The sequence below is a fragment of the Vipera ursinii genome (assembly GCF_947247035.1).
Source record: "Vipera ursinii genome assembly, chromosome: 4".
In the NCBI taxonomy this organism is placed as follows: domain Eukaryota; kingdom Metazoa; phylum Chordata; class Lepidosauria; order Squamata; family Viperidae; genus Vipera; species Vipera ursinii.
Genome location: NC_139514.1, coordinates 45,922,267 through 45,949,277, shown reverse-complemented (window position 1 = coordinate 45,949,277; position 27,011 = coordinate 45,922,267). Strand labels below are relative to the sequence as shown.

The 27,011-nt window shown below is 38.5% G+C and overlaps 1 long non-coding RNA gene across 1 annotated transcript in view; it reads right to left on the bottom strand.

Annotated features, from left to right (window-relative positions):
* LOC310640419 overlaps positions 1-26,168 on the bottom strand; it is a 79,983-nt gene extending 53,815 nt beyond the window's left edge. Inside the window, exon 1 of the long non-coding RNA XR_014492522.1 lies at positions 25,986-26,168. This is a non-coding gene — a long non-coding RNA (uncharacterized lncRNA). The remainder of the gene's footprint in view (positions 1-25,985) is intronic.
* Positions 26,169-27,011: the final 843 nt, after the last annotated feature.

The window sequence follows — 27,011 nt, the reverse complement described above, 5'->3', positions numbered from 1 at the left end:
GTACTAAAGGGTTTATATTCTAGAATTATACATTTTCAGGTACATTTTCCATTTAATTTTAAATTACACTCCTACAGGGTTTTATGCATATTTATCATGTTTTTAGAAAGAAGATAATGTATATCTCACTGGCACTTGTATCACCATACTAGTGACTTGAATTCTTAACATAAAGAAAAGAGTACTGCCTTTCCGACTTGTTCTTTAATCCCATCATTGCAACACTATCTATTCCTGTTTGGTATTTGCTTAGGCCTTTGTATAAACATTCATGTGTGATTACAAAGCAACCATACCTGTTTTTTTTTTTTTTAAAAAACTGATATATTGAAGATACCGGTGAAACCTGAAGTAAAAAAAGGAGAGTATGAGAGTCAAGAAAGCACTGAAAGAAGTGAGGAATTGAAAATAACTGTTCATATGTAGGAAGAAAGCAGTTAAATTCCATATAAAGGGAATTGGGCAAAGATCGTAAAGAAAATGCAAAGAGGATTCTTTTGTGAGGCATTTATAAGAGAGACTAGGCTAATGGTCCTGTGAAAAGGCATATTTATTCTACTAGAATTTTGAATAAATCTTTTCTGAGAATAGACAGGAGTAGATTAGAACAATGTTTATAAAGCACTGTTCAAAGAACACAAAATATAGTTAGGATTATTGCTTTATAAAAATAGAAAGAAAAAATGTGAGGGCTACTGACATTGTCGTACATAATAAGACATTGAAGCATAGGAATAAACAGAGGATTGTCTGAAATGGTATAGGGTTTCCTGCCTGAGCAGGGGGTTGGAATAGATGACCTCCAAGGTCCCTTCCAACTTATTATTATTATTATTATTATTATTATTATTATTATTAGTAGTAGTAGTAGTAGTAGTAGTACAACAACACTTAAACGACTAGCTTCTCACCATGTTTCTTCTTCCAGCTCCTAACCAAGATGTACAATCATGCAAACATTTATTTATTTATTTATTTATTTATTTATTAGTTACATTTATATACCGCCCTATTCCCTGAGGACTCAGGGCGGTTTACAGGGAGTTAAAAATCCACCATATAAAAGTTAAAAAACCAAATTAAAAAATATTAAATTAACCCTGTATACATTAAAACCCCAATTAAAAATTTCTCCTCAGCCTGGGCCTGAGAGCTCAAAGAGCCAGGTCTTCAGGCCCCGGCGGAATGATCGGAGGTCGGGAGCAGTCCTCAGCTCCACCGGCAGCTGGTTCCAGAGGGCAGGCGCTCCCACCGAGAAGGCCCTATCCCTGGGTGTCACCCGCCGGCAATCTCTCACCGGCGGCACCCTAAGCAGACCCTCCCTGTGGGAGCGTACTGGGCAAAGGGCGTTTGATGCCGGCAGCAGGTGTTCCCTCAAATAGCATGGACCCAGGCCATGTAGGGCTTTATAGGTAATAACCAGCACCTTGAATTTCACCCGGAGGGCAACCGGAAGCCAATGCAGCTTGCGGAGTAGAGGTGTTACATGGGAGTATCGGGAAACCCCCATAACAACTCGCGCGGCCGCATTCTGCACCAGTTGAAGCCTCCGAGTGGTCTTCAAGGGCAGCCCCATGTAGAGAGCGTTACAGTAGTCCAAACGGGAGGTCACGAGTGCATGAGTAACTGTGCGTAGGGCATCTCGGTCCAGATAGGGATGCAACTGGCGCACCAGGCGAACCTGTGCAAAAGCCCCCCTGGTCACGGCTCCTATGTGGTCTTCAAAATTGAGCCGTGAATCCAGGAGGACGCCCAAGTTGCGAGCCCTATCAACGGGGGGTAACACCTCACCCCCCATCGTTAGAGGTGGAATAACTTGGTTAACCCGAGATGCCGATATGCACAGCCACTCAGTCTTGGCGGGATTGAGACGAAGCCTGTTTCTCTCCATCCAGACCTGAACCGCCTCCAGGCACCGGGACATCACGGAGAGGGCATCGCTGGGTTGGTTCGGGGTGGAAAGAAAAAGTTGGGTATCATCAGCGTACTGGTGATACCCCACCCCGAAACCACGAATGATCTTGCCCAGCGGCTTCATATAGATGTTGAACAGGAGAGGCGAGAGGACCGACCCCTGAGGGACTCCACAAATGAGAGACCTCGGAGTGGATCTCTGCCCTCCTGTCAACACCGACTGCGAGCGGCCCTGGAGGTAGGAGGAGAACCACCGTAGAACGGTGCCTCCCACTCCCAACCCCCTGAGACGCCGCAGCAGGATACCATGGTCGATGGTATCGAAAGCCGCTGAGAGATCTAATAGGACCAGGACAGAGGAGCAACCCCTGTCCCTAGCCCTCCAGAGATCATTCACCAGCGCGACCAATGCCGTCTCTGTGCTGTATCCGGGCCTGAAGCCCGATTGGTACGGGTCCAGATAATCAGTCTCCTCCAGGAACAGAGGGAGCTGATGCGCCACCACACTCTCAACAACCTTCGCCAGAAAGCGAAGGTTGGAGACTGGACGATAGTTGTTTAAAACAGCCGGGTCCAAAGCAGGCTTCTTGAGAAGGGGCCTCACCACCGCCTCCTTCAAGGCGGCAGGGAAGACACCCTCCTTCAAAGAAGCAGTTATTACTGCATGGAACCAGCCTCGTGTTCCCTCCCGAGCCGCATAAGCTAGCCAGGAGGGGCACGGATCCAACAAACAGGTGGTGGTGCTCAGTCTCCCCATGATCCTGTCCACATCATCAGGGGAAACAGGGTCGAACTCAGTCCAGATAACATGCTCAAGACCGCCTGATTCCTCCACGTCAGACTCTGCCCAGTCAGAGTCCAAGCCGGTCCGGATCAGAGCGATTTTGTCCGCCAGATGGTGACTAAACTCCTCGGCTCGTCCCTGCAAGGGATCCTCTCTCACCTCCTGGTTAAGGAGGGAGCGAGTCACCCTAAACAGGGCGGCCGGGCGATTATCTGCGGACGCGACAAGGGCGGCAAAGTAGTTAGACTTCGCCGTCCTTATCGCCGCAAGATAAGACCTTATAAAGGTTCTTAACTGCAATCGGTCGGATTCGGACCGGCTGGATCTCCAACCGCTCTCTAGACCTCGTCTCCGACGCTTCATCTCCCGGAGCTCCACAGAGAACCATGGGGCCCAACGGGATCTGCGCCGAGTCAGAGGTCGCATGGGTACAACGCAGTCGAGTGCCCTGGTGGCAGCCGTTTCCCAGGCCTCCACCAGAGCATCGACTGGGCTGTGGGTAAGGGTGATAGGTATCGGCCCAAGCGCCCTCTGGAACCGGTCCGGGTCCATTAGGCGCCTGGGGCGGAACCACCTGGTCGGTTCCGCCGCCCAGCGGCGGGGGATGGCATGACGGAAAACCAGCCTCAGGAGGTGATGATCTGACCATGACAGAGGGGTGATGGACGGAGAACCCCCTCCCAGATCATCCAACCACTGTCCAGACAGGAACACCAGGTCGAGAGTATGATCCCCCTCGTGAGTAGGGCCCTCAATAACCTGGGTCAGGCCCATGGCTGTCATGGAAGCCATGAACTCCCGAGCTGACTCCGACGACCCCCCCAGTGATGGCAGGTTGAAGTCACCCAGGACTATAAGCCTGGGGAACTCCACCGCCAACCCTGAGAGGGTGTCGAGCAGCTCAGGCAGGGCTGTTGCCACACAGCTGGGCGCCAGGTATGTGAGCAACAAGCCCAACTGAACCCAAGGACCACATCTCAAGAGAAGGGATTCACTCCCGGCCATCTGGACAATGGTGGCCTCCCGGGGGCACAAAGTCTCCCGAATAACCACTGCCACCCCACCACCCCTGCCCTGAGCCCGTGGCTGGTGCAGCACCCGGAAACCTGGCGGGCATAACTCGGTGAGAGGCACCCCTCCCTCCGAGCCCAGCCAAGTTTCCGTGATGCACGCTAGATCCGCACGTTCCTCCTCGATCAGATCACGGATGAGGGGAGCTTTGTTAACTACGGATCTAGCGTTAAAGTAGACCAACCTGAGCTCAGGGGCCTGATCACCCTCATCCCCGGGTAAGAGGGTGCTAACCGGAGGGTCGGAGCGTGCCACCGCTCGGAGATAGCGGGGGCGCGATCCCAGATGTTGATATGGCCCTCCGCGCAAACACCTGCTGCCATACCCTATCGCCGTGGGAATTCGATGCCCCACCCCCACACTCCCAGCGCCAGCCGCCACCTCTCCCGACCCCGTCCCGTCGGGACCTCTAACAGGTCCAGACTGAGTGCCGGTTACAAATTTCCTCCCTACCCCCCCATCCCTCCCCCTCCCTAACCTCTTAAAATAACCGGCTAAAAATCTTATCAGGGGCCTCTTAGCATGTCTTAACTCAAGGCCCCTATCTAAGCCCAACCACCTCTCGGAGTCACAAAGCTTGGACCCGTCATTAAGGGGAGTATGGAAACAGGCGACAGGTTGCGCCCATGAGGCAGAAACTGCCCTAAGGGCATACAAATCCGCTTCGGAATAACGATAGACCATATTGTGCCCGAATAGTCTCTTGGGGCCGATGTTACAGATATATCTAAAGGATCGCTCGTTGATGGAACATAGATGGAGAAAGAAGAAGTCCAGTGGGCATATCTCTCAATCTGCGAGGCCATCTCAGCTCTCACCTGAGATGGAAAACCAAAGGACAACCTCAGCCGACCTCTCACTCCGGCTGAGGCGTCTAACTGGAGCAGAGAGAGAAAAGGGGATCCTGAGCCAGGGCCACCCCAACTGGTCTCTCACACCAGTGAGATGGTCACTGACCAGTCCAAAACCGTCCTCCCACCACGGTTCGGTCCCGTCCACATTGGGCTATCAATAGGGAGATCTTAATTCCCATCAGGTACGGAGCCGGCCATAATGCCTGCCTGTCCATAAAGAAAGTAAAGGACAGGCAGGCCCGGCCTCTGTCGATCCTCACATTGCCAACCAACGCCGTCAGTCTGAGGGAGGAGAGCAGATACATTCTCTCCCCAGAGCCTGTCCGCCAATCCAAACCATCTTCCAATGGCGGAAAGAGGTGGTCCCAGCAGCAATCTGGGAATCTGCTAGCATGTCCGTCGAGGCCGATGACCAGGCCCACAGTCTGCAACCACCATCCGGGAGGAGGAGAAGGCTCCGCACCGCAAAAAACGGTGCCAGCCAGCAGGTGGTAATAAAAGAGTCTCCGTCCGGTGGGATCATCGCCGCTGCCCCTCCGACAACAGAGGGTATCCACGGCGAGCAGGCAGAGAAGGGAAGACAGGCACGGAGGGAAGACAGGCAAGGCGTCCCGGGCTTCCCGGCGCTGTGATAGTACTAGGCGCCGTAACGGAGCTCAGCAGGTCGGCAGGAAAATCTCAGCGCTGCTCATTCAAATCAGCAGATCACTGGTTGGGGGGGGGCTCAGCGTCATGAAAAGCAGCGCCCAGCAGCTGTTCCAAACAATCCCCAATCCCCAAAACTGCTTCGGCCCGCGAGCAGATGGAGCAAGGCAGAAGTCCCGAGCTTCACGACGTGGCAGCACTCAGCGGCATAATGGAGCTCAGCACGTCAACAGACAGTTCTCAGCACCGCTCATTAAAGTCAAAGCCGCTATTTCGGAGGGGGGGCTCAGCGCCACAGGGAGCAGCGCCCAATAGCTGTTTTAAAGCTCCCGACTCCCAAAGTCGCCTCGGCCAGCAGCAGATGGAAAGAGCAAGGCAGACGTCCCGGATATCACGGCAAAGCAGCACTCGGCGCCATCATGGGGCTGGTAGGTCGACAGGCGGCAGATATCAAGCGCCGCTAGTTCGAAGGGGGGGGATCAGCGCCGCCGAAAAAACAGCGCCCAGCAGCTGTTTTTAAACCCCCCACCCCCAGAATTGCCTCAACATACCGTGGGCTTCCCCGAGCTAAATCCTTTAGAGCCCTCAAAGAGCGCCCGAAGCCTAAGTTGCGACCGTCGCCATCTTGGGCAGGAAAAAAAAAAAAAAAAGCAGAATTGGAGAAGGCATGAATTATTTGTACATATACTGATGGCACAACTGAAAGTTGATTTTGGAATACTGATGGGGGATATAATCCAACAATACTTTTAAAAAAAATGGGTAAGAAGAAAATAACTCGATTTTGGCGGATTTTTTTTAAAAGTAAAATTGCCTTCAAATTGATCTTGACCTCTATTGACTTCATGATCATGTGCATATAAGAGTTATGAAAATAGTTTGTCACTATTTATTTCTGGGTTTTCAATGTAGCTTTCAGCAAAAATTGGCTTTCAAATTCTTCAGAAAATAATTTGTCCTTTACCTTAAAAGTTAGGAATGCACACTTCCAGTTCTTTTTCTTAGACTCACATTCAGTTTTGGACCTATGCATGCATATTATTTTACTACTTTTGGTAATTTTTATGTAAAATTATTTTTTATTTTTCAGTTCTGTTTTTGATTCAACATTCTTGCTGAAGATGTGAAAGTTGAGTAAAATCGTATTTATTTTACTGTTTGTATCAAAACTATCTTTGAAGAGTTTTCCAGTCGACAGATTTTTATCATCATCATCATCACTGTCATTATCATCATCATCTACTAATTTTTAAAATGTTTATGTTTGCAAGCTCTCAAAACATTTTGCTTACATTTTCTGTTAATTTATGCAAATTTTCATGGATAAAAATAATTATTTTTGCCTTTTTACATATACATTCCCTTGAGGTAATTTGTCAAGTATAAATACTCATTGCAATTTTTTTTAGAAAAGTATCACAAACATTCTTTGCACATAAGTGATTTTTAAATGGATCTTATTTTTATCATAAGAAAACAATCCTTGGAAAGCTGTGCTTGAGGCTAGTGAGCAACTAACCAATATGTAAAGGAAATGAAAAAACATCTTGCTGTTTCTGCTTCTGTGTCTGTCATCTTGTATCTTTTTTCTGAGATAAAAGACAATGGTTGAATATTGGCTTTTTCTAAACAACAACAACAAAAATCTTAATCTGACAAGATAAGGAATAGCTTTTCAGTTGTTTTTCAGTATCTGAGATAAGGAAGTGCAAAATTCCTGTAATATGTCCCCGAAATGACTCACATTATCCAAACTGTAGAAGTATCCATGAAAAGAGCTGATCACCATAGTTTAAAATGAAAGAAACTATTCTATGCCAGCTGCTTTTATAACAGCTTTGAGCTCAATTTCTCTTGTTCTCTCTTTCTCTTTTTAACAAATATTGAGGGAATTCATGGGGAAAAAATGAAGCTGATTTAAGATGGTATAATTTAAATTTTTAGCATAAACATATCTTAGTTTATTGAAAAAATAGTTACTTTTAATATTTTTGTAGACAAGAGATGATACAACTAATTCGTCAACCTGACTTCATAAATATCAGCATTCAAAAAGTATGCACAGTGTTAAATTAATAAGTTAACCAGGTCAAAATCCACAGGCATTGGGAAATCCAGATATGGGCACAATCAAAATTTAAATCCCACCCTTTGTTATTCTCATGTGACACAGATATGTTTTATCATATCGGTAAGACCTCACTACATGCTTTAATCTGCTTTACATTAAATTGACCCTTTTAAAAATTTCCACTCAACAGGATTATATTTTGGAATATCTTCAAGGCAATAATTTACAGTATTCATGATCTTTAGATACCATGATGTCAAAGCATAACATCTAGGCTTTAGACTCATAATTAAATTGTAATCAAATATATTTCACTTCCATTAAATTAAAAGGTGCAATGTCCCTTATTTTTATATACCAGGCTTTCTGAAACTGGCAATTTCTGCTGATTTGTTGGATGGCTAAGTCTTTATTTTCAGGTGCTTTGATAAAGAACAGAGTCCTCACTTAATGTCCACTTACTAAGCAATGATTCAAAATTATGATGGTCTTGAATGAATGGGACTTATGATGGGTTGTCCTAGTTGTAGCCAACACATTGTCTCCATGGTCATGTGATAGTGCTTCTGGTACTCAGCAACTGGCTAGCAGTTACATGGTCACATGGTCACCATTTGTAACCTTCGGTGCTGGTTTCTGACAAAGTCAATGGAGAACCCAGCAAGAGTTGCAAATTGCTATCATGTAAGGGATGCAGTGGCTCAGTGGGTTAGGACGCTGAGCTTGTCGATCAGAAGGTCGGCAGTTTGGCGGGTCAAATCCCGAGTGCCGCGTAACAGAGTGAGCGACTGTAACTCGTCCCAGCTTCTGCCAACCTAGCAGTTCGTGAGCACGTAAAAATGCAAGTAGAAAAATAGGGACCACTACAGTGGGAAGGTAACAGTGTTCCGTGCACCTTTGGCATCTAGTTACGCCGGCCACATGACCACGGAGACGTCCTCGGACAAGCGCTGGCTCTTTGGCTTTGAAACGGAGATGAGCACCGGCCCCTAGAGTCGGAAACGACTAGCACACATGTGCGGGGGAAACTTTACCTTTACCTTTAACCTCAGAAAGTTGTAATTGGGCAGAATTCATGTAACAAAGGCAACATTATAAGTTGGTGTGAGCACATGACCAGAGTTCTTGGTTCCAATTACTATTGGTAAATGAGGTTTATATGTAGAACACTTCTATTTTTAACCAGAACGCAGAAAAAGGCATAGTTCAGAAATATTTCTGCCTTTGGAAAACAGCACTGTTTCACAGGGGCTCAACAAAAAGGCAGAAGTGTTAGCAGGAAAATAAATGTATCCCTATTATGAGACAGGCCACAACTGCTAGTCACAATAAAATTAAACTAAACTTTCACTAAGTGATGGAAAACCAGGGAAGAACTGGCATAGTTTAAGCATGCTGTACTAGTCTACTCCTACTCTATTCACAGGGAGCAGCATTGTTACTGAAAGCTCATTGTCATTTTAATGTGTTTGGCTTTACAGCTATGATCATGTTTTTGGTTGCCTTAAAGAATTCCAGAAATAAGAATCAAGAATTGTCAGAAACAAAAACAGAAAATACACTGTGGTTCTTTAATAGTTCAGGAGCAACTACTTAATGCTATAAAAGATATTATAGGTCAACAGCTTACACGTCCTAGAATAACTGGAGAAATATGGCATACATTTCTTAGATGTCATCTATTAACAGCATCCAGAATTAAAATAGTTGTCCACTTAGGGAGACCAATCCACAGCCAAATTTAGAACCATTTAATAATGGAAAAATGAACTCGCCTCAAGTTTCTTATAACTTGGCTACAACTTCTAAGTTTTGTTGTTCAATTTATTGTAGTTTGTTTATTTGTTTTGCCCATTGGCAACCTTTTGTAACTTACGTAGTATATAAGAAAAAAACACTTAACTCTTAGTGAACCAGGAAACAAGCAAACAAGTAATTTTAGAGTGTCATCTAAATTGCTTCTATCGTTAAACGATAAGGATTTGCATTGTCTGATGGAATACTAGGTACTAGGTACTGAGCTCTTTAGGATTTTACCACCCATATAGCTTTAAAACATATTTCTTATTTCACAGAATCAGAGAATCAAAGGACTGGAAGAGATTTTGGAGGTCTTTCAGTCCAACCCTCTGCCCGAGGCAGGAAATTTATTTATTTATTTTTATTTTAATTCCATTTATATCCCGCCCTTCTCCGAAGACTCAGGGCAGCTTACAAGCTTAGCAGTAGCCTTCATTCTATGTATATGCCTGCTTATTAGGGCTTTCACACACACCCCCAAGTGGCATTATTACAAAGTCAGCTTAATTGCCCCCAACAATCTGGGTCCTCATTTTACCTACCTAGGAAGGATGGAAGGCTGAGTCAACGTTGAGCGTGGTGGGATGCGAACCTGCACTAATTGCAGGCAGCTGGTGTTACTTAAGGAGGCATTAGCCCACTGCTCCACCAAGGCTTATTGCATTCCAGACAAGTTGTTGTCCAATCTTTTCTTGAAGACCTTTAGCAATGGAGCACCCACAACTCGGGGAGATAAGCTGTTCCACTGATTTAATTGTTCTTACTGTCAGTAAATGTCTCCTTCCAGATTGGATCTCTCTTTAACAAGCTTCTACCCATTGCTTCTGTTCAGGTTTGTCTTTCCTTATTTGTGATATATTGTATGTTTATTTTGTTTATTATATTGACTTTTCTGCTGTTTCAGCCTGACTCCTAGCAGCTCACAAAAATATCTATTCAACAATGTAGAAATATAATCAAATAACATAAAAATGTTATATTTTTACAATATGTATGTAATACTTGTTTTTATTGAATATAAAGAAAATTGCATACAATTTTAAAATTAAAGGTAACCAAAAGATAGATTATGAAAAAAAAATTAATTGTAGCAGGTCAATTAAGAATACTTGCTAGGAGTCAGGTTGATACTCCCTTCTCACCTACACCCTTTTTCAGCTTTAAATATGAGAAATTAACTCTTAAACCACCAAAACATATCATTTTTTGTAGGAATTATTACATGCATCTTAGTCTCATGCCTAACCATCTATATTTTAATAAAACATTGCCACTAATTTCAAAACATTAATTATATTTTAACCTTATGTAACTAAAATGCACTACACAAAATGGCAGCGGGGTATCAATAAATTTGTTTGGGCAGGGAAAAGGCCACGAGTTAAACTTAAGATTATGCAGGATACTCGTGAAAGAGGTGGTCTCAAAATGCCCAATCTTAAATTATATTATGAAGCTGCTGCGTTAGCAGGAATAAGTGATTGGATTAATTTGACACAAGAGAGATTATTAAATCTTGAGGGCCACGACTTGTTGTTTGGCTGGCATGCATATTTGTTGTATGATAAGAAGGTAGATAATGTGTTTCTATATATATTTAATATTAATAGTGTTTGTAATTATCCTATATGAGCCAGAGAGTGATAGATTTTAGAGTTTATGGTTGTTAGCATATGGATGTTTATGATTGTTTTTTTTTTGTTTTTATACCTTGTACTTAGCTCTGGGAAGTCAGGGGGGGGAGGGGGAGAGGGGTAGGGAGGGAGGGAGAGGGGAGGGGGAGGGGGGACTGTTAAAGATAAAATGTATGTTAAAACTTTTCAATAATAAAAAAAAATTATGCAGAAGGTGACTGGTGATTAGAAAGCCCTAAGGGCCACAGAAATCCACAAAGAAGCTTTAGGAGACAAAAGAGGAAAAAAGAACTTGAGGGTGTTCTCTGTGGGCACGCCAGACCTGTGGAACCGCTTGCCGGTTGAGCTCCGGATGGCCCCCGACCTTCGCTCCTTCTGGCGCGATCTAAAAACTTATTTATTTGAGCAATCTGACCTGGTTTGATGGGTTAGGGTTGGGGTTTTAATATGTTTTTTTAATTACTGTTTTAAACTTGGGCATAATATTTAATCGTTTTTTTAACATTTGTATTCCGTTTTTATATTTATTGCCCTGTACACCGCCCTGAGTCCTTCGGGAGAAGGGCAGTATAAAAATATAATAAATAAATAAATAAATAAATAAATAAATAAATAAATAAATAAATATTGCTCTATGGACAGAGAAAGATGAGCATTGTTGCAAGTGGAAAAAGAATGATAAAACCAAGGACATGAGCAACTATCAAGAAGAAGACCTAACCTATTTACAGGCTGGTAAATCAAAGAAGGATTATTAAAACCATGAATCCCCCTTAGGTCATTGCACAATAAGAATTTGTTTTTTATTTATTTGCTTTTTTCTTCTAGCAAGCACACTTGCCTGAGAAATACAATAAAAAAGACAAATAGATAAATAAATAGATAAACAACTTTGAAGAAAGTAAAGATCATAGTAGTTAGAAGTTGATCCAGTCTGGGACAGTCAACTGGGCCCAGAGGTTTAGACTTCTGAGCTTTTGGACTCATGCTGGAGCCCATCCTCAGAGAGCTTCTCTTTCACCAGAATGTCTTAATTCATTAGGAGTTGAGATTATTATTTTTTTGCTTCACTTCATTTATATAAGGTAGAGTTTTGTGTGGCAGATTCAAATGGGGTAACTGCAGCCTTTGAACATGGCTTAATTTACAGAGCTCCAATTGTTACACACATGCATATTGCTGGCAAAAATACTCTTCTTGTCTTCTGCTAATAAACTTCATCTTGCTGCTGATTTCCATATGCCAATATGTTGACTTATCCAAATGATTAAAAAAAATTATTATGCTTAAATCACACCAACACATACTCATGCAAACCACACACACACACACACACACACACACTTACAATAGTGTAGGAGTTTGATAGTCATGCTTCAATGAAAACTAATATATAATGTTTATACATGAAACAATTATTTAACTTTTATTTCCTGTCATTAAAATGCTCTGAAGCAAATGACTGGGACTCCATCAAGTTATTTTGTAGCTATAATCTTCTGCGGTTGGATCAAAAAGCAAAGGCATTAAGGTATTTTCATTGATGATAGCTCTCACTGTATTTCCCACCTTCTTTAGAACATGCGACATTTCCGCTAGCTGACTTCATGCATTTTTCTTTGCAAATTTCTTGTCATACAATTGCATTAGACAAATTTTCAGTGCTGATGGAAGCCATAACTCCCACTCCCACCAAAACATAGACAAGAGAAGCCCAATAGCTCTTTTACAAAAATAGTCAAATATAACGGATTCAGAATTAGAGTTTGCTGTCCTTTATTCATTATGGAACAAAAAAGGTATAACAAGATTTATATGACTTTAACCAACCTGATCATAGTAAATGAACTTCCATTCTTCTAATAGGTGCTCAGATGTCAAATATCAAATGACACAAAAACAAGAATAGTCAACAATCAATCTAAACCCCTGTGCTAAATCCAGAAGATTCCGTCCCTAATCATGAGCTTTCTCCATCAAGCCCTCAGGAACGTTGAAAGAGAAAAGGTAGAGATATGAGAGTTGGCTATGTCAAGACACAATTGCATCTAGTAAAGCTGCTGGAGAATAAACTGCTGGAAACAGCCAGACATTATAAGAGACAACTGTGCTCATGAGGGATCAGAAGCTGCTGATAACTAGGCTTCTCACTAATATCTCCAGAGCAAAGCACTATCAAAAGTTTCCTGTCAAGTATTGCCAAGCACCTTTCTTGGAAATTTGACTCACTTTGTTTTTAGATTTTCTCTGTCACAGCTTCTATGAAAATAGTTTGCCTGGGAGATTGCTTATTAGGTATATGAAATAGCCTGAATTTATGACTTTGAGATACACTGATTGGGGACGGGGAGAGACATAGAAAGAGGGATGATGCATGCTATATACAGTCATGGCCGAAATTGTTGGCACCCTAGAAATTTTTCCAGAAAATCAAGTATTTCTCACAGAAAAGTATTGCAGGAACACATGTTTTGCTATACACAGGTTTATTCCCTTTGTGTGTATTGGAACACAACAAAAAAGGGAGGAAAAAAAGCAAATTGGACATAATATCAAACAAAACTCCAAAAATGGGCTGGACAAAATTATTGGCACCCTTTCAAAATTGTGGATAAATAAGATTGTTTCAAGCATGTGATGCTCCTTTAAACTCACCTGGGGCAAGTAAAAGGTGTGGGCAATATAAAAATCACACCTGAAAGCAGATAAAAAGGAGAGAAGTTCACTTAGTCTTTGCATTGTGTGTCTGTGTGTGCCACACGAAGAATGGACAACAGAAAGAGGAGAAGAGAACTGTCTGAGGATTTTGAGAACCAAAATTGTGGACAAATATCAACAATCTCAAGGTTACAAGTCCATCTCCAGAGATCTAGATTTGCCTTTGTCCACAGTGCGCAACATTATCAAGAAGTTTGCAACCCATGTCACTGTAGCGAATCTCCCTGGTCGTGGACAGAAGAGAAAAATTGATGAAAGGTTGCAACGCAGGATAGTCCTGATGGTGGATAAGCAGCCCCAAACAAGTTCCAAAGGAATGCAAGCTGTCCTGCAGGCTCAGGGAGCATCAGTGTCAGCGTGAACTATCCGTCGACATTTAAATGAAATAAAACGTTATGGCAGGAGACCCAGGAGGACCCCACTGCTGACACAGAGACATAAAAAAGCAAGATTACAGTTTGCCAAAGTGTACTTGAGTAAGCCAAAATCCTTCTGGGAAAACGTCTTGTGGACAGATGAGTCCAAGATAGAGCTTTTTGGTAAAGCACATCATTCTACTGTTTACTGAAAACGAAATGAGGCCTACAAAGAAAAGAACACAGTACCTACAGTGAAATGTGGTGGAGGTTCAATGATGTTTTGGGGTTGTTTTGCTGCCTCTGGCACTGGGTGCCTTGAATGTGTGCAAGGCATCATGAAATCTGAGGATTACCAAAGGATTTTGGGTCGCACTGTAGAGCCCAGTGTCAGAAAGCTGGGTTTGTGTCCAAGATCTTGGGTCTTCCAGCAGGACAATGACCCCAAAGATACATGAAAAAGCACCCAGAAATGGATGGCAATAAAGCGCTGGAGAGTTCTGAAGTGGCCAGCAATGAGTCCAGATCTGAATCCCATTGAACACCTGTGGAGAGATCTTAAAATTGATGTTGGGGAAAAGGTACCCTTCCAATAAGAGAGACCTGGAGCAGTTTGCAAAGGAAGAGTGGTCCAAACCTCCGGGTGAGAGGTGTAAGAAGCTTATTGATGGTTATAGGAAGCGACTGATTTCAGTTATTTTTTCCAAAGGGTGTGCAACCAAATATTAAGTTAAGGGTGCCAATAATTTTGTCCGGCCCATTTTTGGAGTTTTGTTTGACATTATGTCCAATTTGCTTTTTTTCCTCCCTTTTTTTGTTGTGTTCCAATACACACAAAGGGAATAAACCTGTGTATAGCAAAACATGTGTTCCTACAATACTTTTCTATGAGAAATACTTGATTTTCTGAAAAAGTTTCTAGGGTGCCAACAATTTCGGCCATGACTGTATGTATAGTTTACTGACCTATAGTACTCCATATTTCCCTTCTATTGTTACTTATCCATCCCTCAAAGCAATCAGTATCCTTGCATACACATAAGTTCAACAATGGGTCGGATAAAGGAAAAGATACTAAAATTAAATCCAAAAAGGCAGTGGTATTGTTAGCAAATATAGGTAGTCCTCGACTTATGAACACAATTGAGTACAAAATTTCTGTTGCTAAGTGAAGCATTTTTTAAGTAAACTTTGCCCCGTTTTCCGACCTTTCTTACCACGGTTGTTAACTGAATCACTGCAGTTGTTAAGTTAGTAACACAGGTTTTAAGTGAATCTGGCTTTGACTTTGCTTGTCAGAAGGATGCAAAAGGCGATCACGTGACCCTGTGACCCTGCAACCGTGATAAATATGAGCCAGTTGCCAAGCATCCAAATTTTAGTCATGCGACTATGGGAACACTACAAAAGTCATAAGGGTGAAAAACGGTCATAAATCACTTTTTAAAGTGATGTTGTAACTTTGAATGGTCATTAAGAGAACTATTGTAAGTTGAAGACTACCTGTAGAAATCTGGATTGGTGACTGAGACTCATTTTATTTTACATGAGTTTGACTGGTTCTGAAAAACGCAGATTCAAACTTGGGAATACTACTTGACCATTCAGTACTGGATTTGCAGCCTGAATTGGGTCTTCAATCACATCCAATCTTGATTGTTCAATATACAGGTAGTGCTCATTTAATGACTACAATTGGCACCAGCAATTTAGTCATTAAGCAAAGCAGTTGCTAAGTGAAACCGTGATGTTGCCTATGATCTCATTTGGCTGCCCTTTGCTTCAGAAGCCTATAAAGGTCAGAAAAGTGAGGACTAGTCACAAAGTTATTTTTTTATCACTATCATAACTGCAAATAGTTACTAAGGGAGGCAGTCACTAAACGAAAACTGCCTGTAGTCTATATATTTTGAATTACATCAAAAAGTTGTAAATAGTGCAAAATGTGGCTTCTAATTTTTTTGTACTGTACAATGTAGACTGATACTACACTAGTTGCTCACTGGAAAAATTCAGCAATGTCAGAGGCCCATCTTTTTGGGATGCAGTCTTCCTTATTATTTTTTTTAATCCCATTTATATCCCGCCCTTCTCCGAAGACTCAGGGAGGCTTACAATTTAAGCACAAACCAATGTGCTTAGCAATAGCCTTCATTCTATGTATATGCCTGCTTATTAGAGCTTTCACCCGCCCCCCAAGCGGCATTATTACAAAGTCAGCTTACTGCCCCCAACAATCTGGGTCCTCATTTTACTTACCTCGGAAGGATGGAAGGCTGAGTCAACCTTGAGCCTGGTGGGACTCGAACCTGCATTAATTGCAGGCAGCTGGTGTTACTTAAGGAGGCATCAGCCCACTGCTCCACCGAGGCTCTTTCAGTCCTAAGAAGGAGGTAATGGCAAAGTACTTCTAAACTTTTGCCAAAAAACCTGCTAGGACTTGTTCAGGTAGTCACCTGAAATCAAAAATTGACTCAAAGGCACATAAACACATAAATAAAAAAATTCCTATATTATGTTTTAATATATTTGTATCATTATGAAACTGAAAGGTATCTATTCAACCAAGAAAATTACATTGTCTTTAATTTTAATCTTAAAATAATCTCAACATTTGTTTCAGAAACAAGTCCAACAATCGTTTTCAGGTCTGTTTTAACAGAATTCCGATATAATATCCAATCAAACTGATAACTCTAATAATAGATAACTACTGCATGTTTAATGCACACACTACCATGAATATACGTAGTTTAATCTATTATTTAGGGTGTGTAGAACAGTATTGGACCATAGTTTTTATATTAATCACTATTTCCAATAGCTAAGTTACAATTACAGTAACTACCAGCAGTTATTTACTCATCAGGCTACTTCATTTAAGAGAAAATAATATAGAAAATAATAACCCAAAGAATCATAAGACATGAGATGACAAAATAAAAATAAATATTATAAAGCAATAGAAATTTGTTTATATCAATCCTACATTCCTACGTATTTTGTATTTGCAAAACACACTTTTTTCTACAATATCAGACCTTATTTATTTAATTTTGAACCTTATTCATTTAATTTTGTTCATTTGTACAAATTTTTGCCATTTGTATTTCTGATATTACAAACTACTGTGTATTTAACCATAACTTAATGGTTTTTCTTTTACTCTTAGCCTAGTCTTTCATCTTTCATGATTCTATACTCATTCTCTTTGCATGATCAAAACATCTCTAGGAGTTTTATTTTATTTATTTTTTATTTTTTATTCCATTTATATCCCGCCCTTCTCCGAAGACTCAGGGCGGCTTACAAGCTTAGCAGTAGCCTTCATTCTATGTATATGCTTGCTTATTAGGGCTTTCACACAAACCCCAAGCAGCATTATTACAAAGTCAGCTTAATTGCCAACAATCTGGATCCTCATTTTACCTACCTCAGAAGGATGGAAGGCTGAGTCAACCTTGAGCCTGGTGGGACTCGAACCTGCACTAATTGCAGGCACCTGGTGTTACTTAAAGAGGCATTAGCCCACTGCTCCACCAAGGCACCTTATTGATACCAAACTATCCTCATCTGCTGCATTTGGTTTCCATTCTCTCAGCATTTAAACAAGTGTAAAGATTAATTTATTTCAATAGATTATAACTGCAAATGATTTTAGTCTAGATAATACACACACACACACACACACACACACACACACACTATTCAATATTAATTTTGATTTGTTTTTAATTCTTTATTACCTGTTCTGGTGTGATTTGTCTATTTTTATTTTGTTATACACTATATTTATTAGAACACAAAGGCAGGCTATTGAATCAATCAATCAATTGAATAAAGCCAAGTGGTATGGATCTGACAATAGTTGTAAACAATAGAAAGAAAATTAAACGTTTTATTATGCATAGGGAAGGTTCTAATTATCAAGACATGTTGTAAATTCAGAGATAAAGAATACTTCTAATACTTAGTATACATAACTATAATAAAGGTGCTGATTAACACGTTAGGCTTAAACCTATGGACACACTTAGAGCATTAGCAACAGATTACAATGACAGAGTAATCTTAACTGAGAAAGCCAGTGGGGAGTTGGAACCAGTTATACCACATATCACACTGCTTCATGAATTGTTACAAATATTCTTCAGAGTGATTTTTCTCAATATGTAAATATGGTCTGAGGCCCAACTTCACAGGCCAGACGTCCTATTTAAAAAAAATGGGCCACATTAAAGACCTAGTCTTTACCTTCAGCAAATGCACTAGAAGAGCGTTTCACTAAACTGTGAAACAAATGTTTAAAATGTTTATCCACAAATACTCTAGAAAACAGTAGCAGCATCTTTGTTATCTGTGCTCAAAAGGTGCCACTAGACTGAACTGACATTTGATCAGAAGGCAAGATATTTTGGGCTGTATAAAGAAGATTGGTAGAAAGGTTTACATTTCAGTTGATTTTGCAGATGTAGGAACTTCTTAGTTGGGTGTCATTTTTTTAGGCCACGTTTAGTGTAATCAAAAAGAATAATCACATTATTCAAAAATAGGAATTTTAGCTAGGGCAAAGGGTGTTGTGATCAATATTTTGGTATAACCATTTTACCCAATGATGTTTATATGAGGCAGCTATTAAAACAGATTGTGCCTATAGATTATGAAGTTCACTTCACTTGAAAAAAGAATATTTCAAATAGTCCTTTGGGTAAGTATACAGTACTTAAATTGTGATACATGTGTTATATGCACTTAAAATTATAATAATCCTTTATACACATTTATTTGTTTATTTTGTTAGTCAAATTTGCATAGCCACTCTCTCACAAAAAGCAAATCTAGTCAGTGTGCAACATTGAAAATACACTGATTACACACAAATAAGAACTAGCATAGGCATTAATAACTAGTAAATGATGTACATATAATTAATTGTTCTAATGTTTTACTGTTAAAGGGGACAATTAGAATATGATCGGCAAAAGGAAGCATGTGTCAGAATCCATTTATATCACATTCATAAATGTATGTTTAAAACATTATCCCCCCCATGGATTCTGCCATCTCCCGAGGAAGGAGGAGCACATGTGGATTCAGCCTGCCTTAGGTTATTTCAAAGACCAAGGGGAACCTTTTGAACTGGGGGAAGAAAAGGGAGCGTTAGAGAAGAAGGCATCTGGCCTGTGTCTTCATTTAATTCTGTAGAGGAAGAAGGCAATAACCATAAAGATTCGAAGTTCTTTTTTCCCACGAAAGTGATGTCACGAAGTAAAATGATGGGGGCTGACCAAATGGGGTTGAGGAAAGGGGGGTTGAACCGGGAAACCTTTATAAAGTTTCAATTTTAAAACAATACTAAGTCCTGTCTTGTATTTCCACAACCAAACATGTCCTAGTAAAAATTCCTTTTGGACTAGAACTGACTCCAAGAGTTTTTGTTTTCCTAAGACGTGGATTGGGGTGGGTCCTGACAGTATGTTGGAAACTGTAGTATGAAAAGGATGGAGATAGTTGAAGTGAAAACTAATATATCAAGGTTGAAATGTTTATTGGAAGTTTAATGGGCAGTAATAATAACTTTGAGGAACAATGGAAAAGCTACAACCAAGACAGTGGTCTTAAAGGACATCTTAGTCTGGGGCAGAAAATTATTTGAGAAAGAAATTTATTCAGATTTTCAAGTTTCTACTACTATGCTCTTATAATACAAAAGCAGCATGAACATTCATACCTTTGGTTTCCTAATCTGTTCTTGAAGCAGACAAGAATACCAAAAAAGCAAGAAAATTTTCAGAATATTCTTGCCATAGTTTTTTCCCATAGAAGTTCTGAATATATGACATCTATATTTTTGTTTTTATCCATATGAAGCATATGTTTATGTTTTACTTGAATATATTTCGACTATATTTACCAAAACAAGTGTGATAAAAATATAATTCAAGATAACTTCAAGTTTCAAGAATAATCTACTCGATTTTCTGATGAAGAAGCAAAACTATTATAATGGCTGTAATAATCTTTTGCTGAGGTGTTGTTGAAAAGATTGTACTATCGCAGAGGATTTCCTAGTGTTTATTCAAAGTCTCCTGTACTGTACTTTGAAATCAGTAATTTGGGTGCAATTTGCCTACTACACACAATCTTCAAACAATTGAATTTGGCAATCTTATAATCTACAGATGTTATCTATTTATATGTAACATTTGTGCACCCACCCACCTTGGAACCAGAACAATGGGAGGCTCAAAATTCCAATATAAAAGCAATATCATACAAATCATTAAAACAAAGAAAAGTAAAATAAAGCCCAAACTCTCTTGATACAACTCAAGATACATCTTGTAACTTCAGCTTCACCTTGTCCCAATGTGTGAGGGGAAAGTCAGCTCATCACAGCTCCCTCCTGAAAGTAAAAAGAGTAGGCAGGGGCCTGTTGAATTTCAAGGGTAAGGTTGTTCCACAAGGCAGGAATTGCCATGGAAAACTTATGCTTCATAGATCTCACAAGATGGCAACATTTAAGGGAAGGGACATGACGTGTGCTTATTCTATCCAGTTGGATAGACAACATATCTAACTTCTATTTTCTTACAATATCTGTAATCCCAATTACTACCTTTACTATCTCTACTATCTTCTTCCTGATTCATTTTAAACATGGAACATCCTATTTTTCATTTCCTGTAAAAGGAAACTGAACTTTTCACAATGCTGAAAACAATTACTCTTGTTTAGACATTTCAAATAATTGTATGGCGTGAATTTTGCAAAGAAAAATAATGAAGAAGGAAAGATAGTATTGAGAGATCATTTTGTGACCATATGTAAATGAACAATATCAGTCTCTTCACTACACAAGTCTGTTCATTTGGGTAGATTCCCCATACTGCAAAGGAGTAGATTCCTTTGAAAAATCTACAGCAGAATAAATGGATATAAATTATAAACAAAACAAATATTGTCAAGTAAAATATAATGTAATGACCTGCAGCTTAACATTTTAACCTAAAGAATGCAATAAGAAAACAGAATATTAATAAGTTAAATAAATTTTATAGTACATATTATCTGATTTTCTCTTCAAATTAGTATTATGGAGTCCCCTGCCCCTTTTAGGAAAGCCACAATCAATAAATCAATGTTACAAAACCTCAGTAAAGCAAAGTAAAACAAAGCAAAATAAAACAAATTGGTTTAATTCTAAATTGGTTCAGTTTTAAAATTCAGAAAATTCAGAAAAATTAAGCATAATTCATTACTATATAAAAATTAAAAAGAAACTAGTAATAGAATGACAAAAATATAGCAGCAAACTTTTTTTTTACTTTTATGTACCTCTAAAAATGTACATAAAAGTAATGTTCTTTTTGGTCATAGTTCTTCTAGTTACTATGTAGGGTTGGTCAGATTCAGAAATCATAAATTCATTCTAAGACAGCCTCATTCTAAACAAGTCTCAAATTTACATGTATATTATATTTTCCCTCTTTCTAAATAGTCTGTTTGGTCTAATTATTGCTCAGCCAATTATTTCAAAAATAAAATAACAAATGTAGTGTATTATGCCTTGTGGATCATAGATGATATAGATGAGAATGCAAGTGATCTTCATAATTCTGATTTCTTCAATACTGGATAGTGTCCTATAACCAGTGGTGGGATTCAGCCAGTTTGCACCATTTTGACAGAACTGGTAGCTAATTTTTTGTTGCCCAGGCCCAGAATGGACTTCTGAAAGCGGCATCCACACAGAGAACTGGTTGTTCACATATCTCGAATCCCACCACTGCCTATAGCTCATTCCTTAAAATTACAAATCAGCAACTACATGGCAAGAATATTTCATCATCACAGTTTCCAGTACAGTATTTACAGCTTACTGACCAACTTACTGACCAGCTGGAAACATCCTGTAAGCAATTGCATTTCTCCCTAACCTTCTTTTCATAAGGAGAAGACTTATATTAAATTCAGGGTAATTTTTTCTTTCAGATGGATACCAAATTCAGTTCCAAACCACTGAAAATTAAATGGTACTGTTCCAAATGCCAATTCAATGATGAAAGATGCATCACATGTATTATTTCTTTGCATCTTCATGTACTGTAAAGGTTACTAGGATCTTTCTCATGCTCCTAATTTTTAACACCATACCTTATTTTCTAAAACCTTTTGGAGTTTGGACTTTAAGGGCTAAAAGTATCACACTAGCTCCTTGATAAATATATATATATATATATATATATATATATATATATATATATATATATATATATATATATATATATATATATATATATATATATTGTGGCCATACTTTTCCTCTTCATTGTTCCCTTCAACAGTAGAGAAAAGAATGAGAAATTACTGAATACAGTCACATTGCACTTTTAATAACTTTTTAATAGTACATGAAACGGATAAGCAACAAGTAAGCAAAAGAGAAACTTAGGGCTCTTGTTGTAAATGAGAGCCAATCGTTTAGAACAATATTTGCTTTGTTCTATGGATAAAGTAGGTTTTATACAGCCTTTGTAACAAATTTGAACTCTCATATAGAAACTCATTCTGTTCAATTTATCCTAGAACAGACATGCTGACAAAACAGAATTCCAAGAATCAGAAGTGATTATGTCCAAGTGTTTTCTATGCTGGACATTTTTTAAAAGCCACTGAACATAGATTTTCAAAGGCCACTTTCAAAAAAACTCAACATTGCTTATTCCAATAAATGTGTGTGTGTGTGTGTGTGTGTGTGTGTGTGTGTGTAAACTGTTACTGGAATGAGAAATTTTAAGATTTTTTTAAAGTTACTTTTAAAGTATGTAATACTCTATTATTTAAAATCTTTTTATGATAACGACTCTACTATTTCTCCAAAAGAATGAACAAAAGATTCTATAAAACATTTAGCTTATGAGTAGATTTTAGTGGGATATTGTTATTGGTACTTTGTATGTAGTTATGTTAAAGGGGAGTTAAAGCACATTATGAATTTGGTTAATTGTATATTATGCATAATTTTTATTTAGAATATGATTATTATAACTATAATCCTGTATTTAGTTCTGGGAAGTAGGGGGGGGGAAGTGGGCGGGTTTGGGGTGGGGGGGATTTGGGGATATATTGTAAAATTTTGTTTTTGTAAAACTCTTTAATAAAAAAAAGAATGAACAAAAGATGTACATATTAATGAACTATTTGTAGTCTTCTTACATAAAAATAATAAATTAAATGGTAAGAAAACCTGAAAACCTGAAATACTACACTGTAAGCAGGATATTAATACAACGAATCAGTGGAATGTTAAATTCTCATTAAACTGTAAACTGTAATTAATCATTTTATTAAACAAACAAACTTGATTTCTACATGTATTTCTAATGATGTTTATTCAGAATTTGTACCATTGCTATTGATTAGTTAAGTGTCCTTATGACAGCAGCAAATATCATATTGAGTTGTACATTATCATTTTTCAAGATACCTTATGTCATTAACATGATCAAAATTGCATATGTAACTTAATATGTGTGTATATATATGTGTGTGTTTGTGTGTTACATTACATACTACTTTTATCCAACTCTTACTTTAAGCTGAACGATACTAAATAGTAAAAGGAGTTTATAAAAGTTAAATTTCTAAAAACAGTACAGCTAGAAATTTTGCAGATTTGTTTTTGCTACAAAAATATTTGTCTTAATAGCTAGAGCTGTGAAATATATAATACTATATACTATATACTATAAGTCAATATTTTTGTTCTAAGAATGTAATGGGAATTAGTTTAATGAAGGCAAACTTCCATCACAATTCTGCTGAAATAAGTTTTGTTGACCTCAACATGACTTCCATAAGATGACTATTGCACTATATAGTATAGAAAGATTCTTCCATTTACAATTGGAAGACATTGAACAGGCCAATGGGAACATAGATTTAGGTCAGGCATTTCTTTTGGAACATCTGATCACAGTTTCCTTCCCCCCACTTCTTTAATTCCGAGGAGCAAGAAATAATCAGTACTGATTTTTTATTATTTAAACGCATGTCTACAAAAAGATTAGAAAGATATCTTTCACTCTGGAACTCTGATGTGACAGTTGTCAAAGTAGTTTATAAATAGGCTTTGCTCAAAAAGTTATGATTTTAGGAAAAACTCCTATTCTGCATAAGCAAAAGATCTCTTAATTATTTTTATCAGAAAAAACACTTTAGGTAGTTCATATAAAGTTTCTGCTCTGAACCTGAAGTGAAAAGTTAATTACATTGGATCACTAGCTATATAGAAGGTTAAAAAGGCCCAATCGTTAATGGCTAATTCTTATTTTCATGTTCAAAACCATATATAAATTACAACCACTTTATACTCTATATGATTTATTCAGGGGCACACTTTTCTGTTAAAGAAAACCTTGCTTGCATTAAATGTTTTTACATTTAGCAACTTTTTAAAAAGAAATCTCCAACTGTATCTACTAAGGCATTTATAGTTTATATGTTTAATTAACACAATGAATCAATTAGTTAAACATATTTTTATTCTGGAAATTTTCAGAGCATATATATACACATTTTAATATAAGGAATTGGTTACTGTATTATAATTTGGACTACAGCTATATAATATTGAATAACTACAAAAATCACAAGAATTTGCAGAACTTCAGTTGATTTTTTAAAAGACAACTGAAGCTCTCCCAGATGCTTACTTTTTCAACCACTGGATTCAGTGATTGAAAACAGATGGGCATTACTCACATCCACAAATACAAATGTATAGCCCATCTATATACAGTATAATATCTAATTATAAGAGATGTGAAAAACAAAATTTCTACCTATGATATTTAAAAATGCACGCATGAATCCATGGCGATTTTTTTTTAGTGATTTCGTTAGCTAATACAAGAACAAATAAAAAATAGTTTGAACATTCCCAATCATAAAGTAGGCTTCCTGTAAAATGTGTAGGTTTTACAGAGCTTAAACATTCCAATATCAAACACATATTCAACCATTGTAACATTTTTCTCCCAAGACAGTTTATCTAAACTTTATTTCCACAATATACAATAAGTAATTATAAAAATTTAATAAAATATTTTCTTTAAAGCTTAAGAAATAGACAAAATTCTAGAAAGGAATTTACTTACTCTTCATTTAGCTCTAATGAATGAAAAACTTAAAGAAACCTTCCGTATCTTGATGTGTTTTGAAGCAAAACCTATCACTGTAAACTAACCCAAATGTGATATGCTTATACTGATTTTCTGGGAAACTATATATATAAGTACAAACCTTCTATACCACTAGGTTCAATGAAACCTATTCTGAATGGTGAGCAGTCTGAAAGAAAGTAAAATGATAATTCCAACAATTTTGCATACCATGAAAAAAGAACCTGGAATGAAAAGGAATGTTTCACGTCCGTGTATAAAGTCATTTTGACATGCCTACACAACTGGTTATGGCAGCTTTCAGAGTAATTCCTCATCAGAAAAAAGAAAGAAAAAGTGCTCCAGGTTCTTTTAAAGAAAGCTCTCCGTTGGGAAGTTGATTCTGGCCAAGTGCCAAAATCATGTGCAAAAGGGGCCCTCATTACCAATTCATGGCAGCCTTCAACGCTAACAAAAAATGTGACCCAACAGGCTAAAGCAAAAACAAAAATTAAAAACTATGAGACAAAGACAACTTACTTAATATTCCCTTCAGAGCTACGTTAAACTTTAGTCATTCAAACCTTATTAGTCCAAAGCTATTCTCGACTGGATTTCAATTTTTCAATCTCTAAAAGTTGAAAGCATGCTTTGAATCTCTTCCCAAACACTAGGTCTTTTTTAAAATATATATATATATTTCTACGCAATAGCTGAACTATTTTTTTTCCATATTCATGCCTAGAAATCTTCTTTTAAGTAGACATAAGAATATCTACCACATTAATTTCTATGAAAATTCTAAAGCTAAATAGAATAGCACAAGATTTTACCAGTTTCTAAATAGAATAGATTCTCATTCAGATTTTAAGGATATACTGTATTCATGAAAGCAAGGCAGTTTACTAATATGCAGTTAGCTGAATTTCACTACACAGTTTCTCAGAAACATAAATTTAATAGTCAGCCTTACCTAGATGTCGTCTTGCTTGTCTGTGGATCAAAAAGTTTCCTGCCTAAGCACACAGATATTCTTTCACAACCCATAAAGGCCCCTTTTATTAATCCAGGACGGTAACAAACTTCTTTCTGCACCATATTGGGAGCAGGATGCATCAGCTTTCAAGACAGAACGCACTTTAATACACAAATGTTGGCAGATTGCATAATACTGAATTGATCTTCAAGAGGGAAAGGACTTTTGAAAAAAGAAAGCAAAAAGGCTAAGAGGGTGCGGTTAGATGTTAGGCTATCCCTGAGAAAAGGCCTAGGCTGCACTAGTACCTAAATGCTAGCAGAAGCTAGCTACTGGGAAAGGAGCCAATGGAATGACTTTGTTTGACCCAGCTGCCAATCTTTTCTGAAGCAGTGCGCCAGACTAAACACTGACACTATTTTAACTCAAATCAGGCTACAGCAGCTGTTTGCTTTCCTGCTCTGAGCTATGCACCATGGCTGTGATGACTCTGCATGGCATTCTATCAGGTTAAAATATGTTCCTTGTTTGGTTTGTCATATAGCAGTCATTAAGTTTAACCACTTCCTCTCTCCTGGTAAATGAAAGTTGATATTATATCATCACTGAAACGTCCCGTAAATTAAAAAAAAATACCATGGAATTCTAGAGATTATGAAATAATAGAAAGGCTACAAAGCTAGTAGCAGCACTAACAATACTAGGACTGCTAAAGACAACCTCCTTTTCACATTATCAAAATATATTGTCTGACATGTTTAAAATGCTTTACCAATAATATATTTCATTTTCAGTTATAGACTAAAATTATATTTTAACCAGCCTACCGTGATGGTGATGGTGATGATTATGGGCAAGAAGAGATACTCTATCATAGATACTTAGATAACAAGGCCAGACTAAATATATTTTGCCTGCCACTTCCTACTTTTGCAGGAAAATTATGGCTACCTTCTGGGCTTAGTAATAATTTATGATTCCTTCCTTCAAGAGAAACAGCTTCTGACAATCCTTACTGATATA